The following is a 6,837-nucleotide window of genomic DNA, read 5'->3' as shown; positions in this document are numbered from 1 at the left end:
TTTTTTTTATTTAAATAAAATATAAAAGATAAATTGTACACATTATAAATACAACAATACAATATCTCTTAGATATAATATATCTACCTTCTTTAAGCATAGGTTGTGGGGAAGGTAGGGAGTTAATATTATTTAAAATATGATTTAGATTGCTTATAACAACATATTAGTTTACACATTTAGTAAATATATACAATTAAAATAAAATATAGATTATATATTATTAAATTAAGAATCGTAAGTTCACTTACTCAATCTTCTCTATATATGTATATCTGTATTTACAGTCCAGGCGCATTCATCATAATTTTAGTATGTATTTTCCGTATTCAGAGCCTCAGTGCTAAAATGGTTTTGACAAAATAACAGAGCGGATGACTTATTAAAAATTACAGATTATAACAATTTTCGTGAAATCAATAAAACATTGTTTGATAATTGATAAGCAATTTATGACTTTGTTTTATACCACAAATTTACCATACTTGTATGGAACGAACACATAATCACACCAGTTGATGATATTACAAAAGTTATTTAGTTTATTTATTATATTTAAAATACTGAAAATTGTGTAATTCAGAATAACTATTAGACTAATTATATAAGTAGGAATTTTTTTTGTTTTACTAATAATATGATTAGGTATTGCATGAAATGGTGTATATAAAATACGAATATCAATAAAAATAATAGACAGTCGGTTAAAGAAATACAGTATTATAGTGTATAGAGTATAGACCAACGTTATTCATGCGTACAGTAGTACAGTAAATTAAAATGACATTTGTATAACATACGTATATGTGAGAGTATTTTAAATTTTTTGTCCAATTCCTATAGTTTGTGTGTGACCAACTAATCGAGGCAACGTCTTTTCGCATCGCTTCATCACACGTTATTGCAACAGTTAATAACATAATAGGTTTTTCATCGTTATTGTTTAATGGGACTGCGGACAGTTTTCCTGAAAAAAAAAATCAATCAAATAGGTATAAAAGCTATCCAATCAAACTAGAAATTGTCTTTTTTTTTTAATTTGGTTTTAATTGTCAGAATTTAGTTGTTATTATATAACGGTTGTCATTTAACATTTTAACCTACATTAAACTACTCTGAGATTATTCGTATAATATTGAAGGCACTTATCGCATTCGTGAAAACATATAATAGGTAATGTAAAATATTGTAAAACTATCGTGATGCTCTTTATACATAATAATATTCTAATATACGTATTATATAGGTGCACGTAGGTACCTATATAGTATGCAGCGTATACGCCCGATGGACATAATAATATTATAATATGTATATTGTATATTGTAATAAAGTTTTTACAAGTTGTACACGAAACATATAGTAAACCAGTTTTAACACGCCGCCGCCGTACATAATATTGTATATATTACTAGTATATAATAATATGGGTATAATATAATTATATTCGTTTCGTAAACCTTCGAGAGCGACTACTGTCTATAATCTATGTAATAGAGAATCGCAGAGAAAAACACGTGCCTAATATTCTGCAGATGCAATACATGCATTATAATATAAAATTACCAGCTATGTGATACAATTACTTCGGTTTACAGAAAAACGTTAAAAAAAAATTCACGAAGAGAAAACGCTACCTAATAATTTACAGTTGAATCTACTTAAACCATGCACATACGTTTTGTACATAAAACCTATATAATATATACCATACACATATAATATTATAATAATACAAAAAAAGATTCTTTTAACCACAAGCACATTTCAATTTGTCCAGTTAGAGCGTTGCGTTCCGATGCATTCATGATATTTTATAGGTATTGCATTTATTTTTGTCAGCCTTACGCGTTTTTCGATGTAACTGGAAACCGTTATTAACAAGTTTTGAAGACAATTTTGAGTTTTTAATAGTTCAGAAGTGAATTTTTTTAAAGAAAATATCAACGGGCTATATTAATTATTCGATATTGATTATCAAACGAATATTCTATTTTATTAATAAAAGCTTAAAATTTAGATGGATTGGAGTGTAGAAAAGGAATATCCCGTAAAATATGTGGTGTTGACAGTAAAAGGACACAACCAGAACTGTATTTGTGAGTGAATTACAAAATATTTATTTATTAAAAAGTTAATAGTTTTTAACAGAATATTTATTTAGAAGCTTACTATTAATTAAAATGTAATTAAAGTAGATGTATCATAATATGGAATATTATAACATTAGGTATATTAGCTATTTTCCTAATGCTAGAAATTTTTTACAGAATTTGTCTGTTGGCACTTTTTTATACTCAGACAAAAAATAGTATGTAGGTATTATTTAAATACTTCATAAATCTGTTGTTGGTAATTATGCAACATTCAATACTCACCTATTGTAACAGATTTATATTACAATGTAATTTTTTGAATTACATTCGTACCAATAAATTAATTTTACTATTAGTTAATAGTAAAATACGTTAACGATATTAAATATTTTGATATGATTTATAATTTATCGCATCTATTGATGCAGCTAAATATGATTGCGTGTAACTCTGTTCCATCGCAGGTAGTTAAGGGGCAAAACATTATCCTATTAATAATATAATATGCTATATTATTATATAATACCTACATACGAAGGATCACTCAATCCTATGATTTAAACTATTATAGTATAGTGTATAATGAATTATGATTATTGAAATTATTATCTTTGGAGTAATCAATAAAATACTATCATGCCATATTTTTAAACTTTAGAAATATTATGGTTGATTATCAAATGCCCACTATGTTGATATAAATTAGCTTATTATTTTTAAGTATAACAATAATTATTATTATCAAATAATAAAATTATACATTTTAGCTTTGAGTAATTGATTATGGTTTAAAAAAAAATAATATTTGTATTTAATTATTAAAGAGCTAATGTATAAAATATTGTCAAACCAAATCATTATTATAGAGTTAAACTTAAGGTAATATCAAAGTAAAAATATTTTGAAGATTATTCTATGTACATAAAATGCTAATATAAATTATACAATAGATTCATGTTATGTCGAACGTCACTATCTCGAATTTTTCGCTATCTCGAACTAAATCCCCTTGAACTATCATTACACTCAATAGCATTTTACTCTTGGTAATTCGATATAATTTTAATTGTTTTTCTTTATATTGAGTACACAAATAATATTTTTATTACGGTAGGAACACGGACAAATGAGAACATTTTATCCAGAAAACATTGAAAATTCCACCGAGAGTGAAGAGCTACCATAAAATGGGGAGGAAGTTACTGTAGTTACAATTTAACAAGTTAAACACGCTTTAAAAACATTTTATTGAGACCACTACAAGTATAGAAGATAGCGCTTTTTCGATATATCCAATTTGGAAGATATCGTGGAGAGCAGAAGTAATAAAAAACAAAATTTAATGACATCACATTTTTAAAGAAAATTGATTTATTAAATATTTTATTATAATTATTGCTTGATAAAAACTCAATGTCTCAAATTTTTTGATCTCTCGATTTTTTTTACTGTCCCCCTTGAGATTCGACATACTTAACAAAAATATACTGAAAAACATTTTTTAAAAATTGCATGTATCTACAGTTATTCGTTTTTAATTACATCAAAAAAATTCTGTTTTCTGTAAAAAATCCCTGTTTTTTTCCGGATTATTTTGTAACGTACTGAAATTATTTTATTTCCATTACATTCAATTTTCTACCAAAAAGTATATTTTAAATTTATACTATATTTTATGTTTAAAAATTAAAGTATTTCTTTTACTACAAAACGTGTATTTAAAAACAAATAAAAAAAGTTCATTGTAATAACAATATCATTCATTTCAAAAAAAAAAAAAAAAAATGTCCAATATTAAGAGAATTTAATTCATACAATCAAATATAGATTCATATTATAATGTATTAGTTGAGGTTATGTAGGTCTAAATAAAGTAGTAATATTATCTATGGAACCTAACAGATTTTTATTGATATTTTAATTTAAAAGTTAGTTATGAGTTTATGACTTCTACTAATCTACTAGACTTAATATTATATTGGTACAATAATGTTATATTATTATAGTATGGGCAATAAGGAGGGATCGATACTTTATGGATAAAGTAAAATAATATTTAAGTCTTATCAGCGCATTCATATTCTTTTTTTGACCCATGGTGTAGTATAAAATATTTGTGCTCAGTTGATCCAATTTTATGTAGTCAGTTTTAATATTTTAGTGAATTCAACTAAGTTATCTGTAAACTTAAGAAAAGAATATTATCTATAGATTTTTGTACTTATACTTTAATCATTAAGCAAGTGTTTACGTGTTAAGATCATTTTAACTACTTATATAAAGTCACTTTATATAGATCACAGTATTAATGAATCTAATCAGTAATCACTGTTTCCCCAATAATTTAGTCTGGTTATTTGAGTTCGACGCCACGGATTAATTATATTAACTCAATTGTTACCGTGTATTTGTGTCACAATTGATACCAGTTATATATGAAACTCTAAAAATATACTTCAAATTTGATTTATTTGTTGCAAAAATTAAACGAGAAAAACAATTTATGAACAATCATAGGCAATTATTTTGCCAAGCGTATTTTATAGCATATAATTAATAATATATCGGTTATAGCTATTTATTGTGTTGTTCCGATTTTTATTTTTAACATCTATAAATCATCAAACAATATATATATATATATAATATATATAAAAATAGACTCGAGTATTACAATATTTATCACGTACTACAGTTTAGACGAACGTTTACCGTTGTTTTAACAATGTAAATTTTATCACGTCGAATTGACGACTTCAGCTGTGCGCTGACATTATAACGTTTGGTATGAATGCTACAATAATATTATCACAATGGAGGTATTTAATCGTATTTAGAGTTTAAACTCATAAGTAGGTACATCGCATATACTTTACCTGAGTATTTAAATATTTGATATAACTATGAACTGAATATTATACCTATATATATTGCATATTTAAGAAAGATGACTTTGGAGTTTAGATTTTCTCCCAAAATAAAAATAAAAAATTATGCCTTTATACGGCCAAGCAAACATATGGAAAATGAGACGATTTACTAGGTACTTAAATTTACTTTTAACACGATTTATTAACGAATAATATTTCTACCGTGTCGTATATTTTAAAAACGTTTACTATTGCTTTATAAAATGATTTTTAACGCAAAATCTGAATAATCATTAATTCTTAACTGCGCGACCAATAAAACCACTCTTATACGTAAAACCGGGATTTCATTTATCACTTTTATTACTATAATTTGTTGTGTTAAAATTAAAAAAAAACATTCTAATAAAAAATCAACGAGACACACATTAAACAAACAAGTTTGAAAATTAAATGAATTACTAACAACGATATAAATATCTATTATATTATTCAATTTTCGGTCGAAGATTTTAAAAGAAGATTTCCCATAATATATACGTATTATATTGGTATGTATGGGTATTATATGCTTTTAAAATGTGTTTACGACTCTGCATTCGATTTATAATCCTTAATGGTACGCTGCTTTATGAATATTATATTATTATATCGTTTGTGTTTTACGAATTTGCCGATAGATTTTTAAGCGCTTTATTTCAGCGGCGTATTTAGGATTTTGTCCAGGGGGGGGATATAAGTTGGAAAACATAATTTCCTTGACGGTGGGGGGGGGGGGGTACACTTACCAATGTTATTAAACTTACTAGTAAAAAAAATACCAAGGGGGGATCTATCCCCCATATCCCCCCCGTAAATACGCCACTGCTTTATTTGTCCTAAACTGTATATTCGTTTCAATTCCAACCATTTAAGACATATTATACACATAATATTATATTATAATATTTTGATAAGGTAATTGTTTTAAATGTAAATACTTATTTAATATGAAAATATTAATATTTATGGATGTTTTTTTCTTGTAATAATTTGAAGTAACTACTAAATATAATTTTTGAAAAAGTTCATTTTTACTACTTACTTTTTCATCATTATTTCATTATTTTTGTTTTGTTTTGTTTTGTTTTTTTTTTTTTTTGAATCCCGGCATACATTTTTATACAGTTTTCTAAAACTAAATGATTTTTTCTGAAAACGTAAAAAATGTTGAAAGAATAATTATTTATCTGTGTGAATCTTCCGTGAAATTAGCACCCCCACTTTATGCTATCGACTTCAAACCAAAGCAATATTTTGCAACTCAATTGCAACAATTTGCAACTCCAATTTCAGAATTTGTAACACCGCACATTTTCCAGAAAATCCGATTTAAATTGCAACACCAAATTTTAAAATTAAAATTTATATTATACATACTTCAAAAAATAACAAAACGTTGGCAGTCGTGTGGTAAAACGTTTTTAGTTGTATAACTCATTATTATAAGTCGAGGTACCAACTTCATTTAAGTGTTGTTGGTTAACGATTATTTAATTTTTTTTTTTTAAATCAACAAAATACTTAAACATTTTGTGTTTGAAGTTTGTGCCATTGATTAAGGCTAGATATTATATTAACTAACGTCTGTATCGTGTTATAAGCCAAAAAAATGAATATATTCGGTGATTACATTTGAGTTGACATTTTAACAATATTGGTGACGAAGTTTAAAACAAAAAAGAATTATAAAATTTTATATTACAAGATTATTATTATTTTTCACATAGAAAATGTTAAATTTCCGGTTCCAAACTTGATGTTGAAATCTGTATAATATATTCTAAGTATGTATAATGTATATAATAGGAAAGATTTAGTTTTAACTTGGA

At 25.5% G+C, this 6,837-nt stretch overlaps 1 long non-coding RNA gene across 1 annotated transcript; it reads right to left on the bottom strand.

Moving 5' to 3' along the window:
• Nucleotides 1-740: 740 nt before the first annotated feature.
• Nucleotides 741-6,521, bottom strand: LOC126551279 (uncharacterized). The gene is made up of 3 exons (XR_007605151.1): nt 6,386-6,521; nt 6,051-6,157; nt 741-967 (listed from the first exon to the last, which is right to left on the bottom strand). It is a non-coding gene; the product is annotated as an uncharacterized LOC126551279 (long non-coding RNA).
• Between the last annotated feature and the right edge of the window lie 316 nt (nt 6,522-6,837).

The sequence above is a fragment of the Aphis gossypii genome, chromosome 3 (genome assembly GCF_020184175.1).
Source record: "Aphis gossypii isolate Hap1 chromosome 3, ASM2018417v2, whole genome shotgun sequence".
In the NCBI taxonomy this organism is placed as follows: Eukaryota; Metazoa; Arthropoda; class Insecta; order Hemiptera; family Aphididae; genus Aphis; species Aphis gossypii.
The sequence above is the reverse complement of the archived record's forward strand: the minus strand, read 5'-3'. Positions and strand labels throughout refer to the sequence as shown.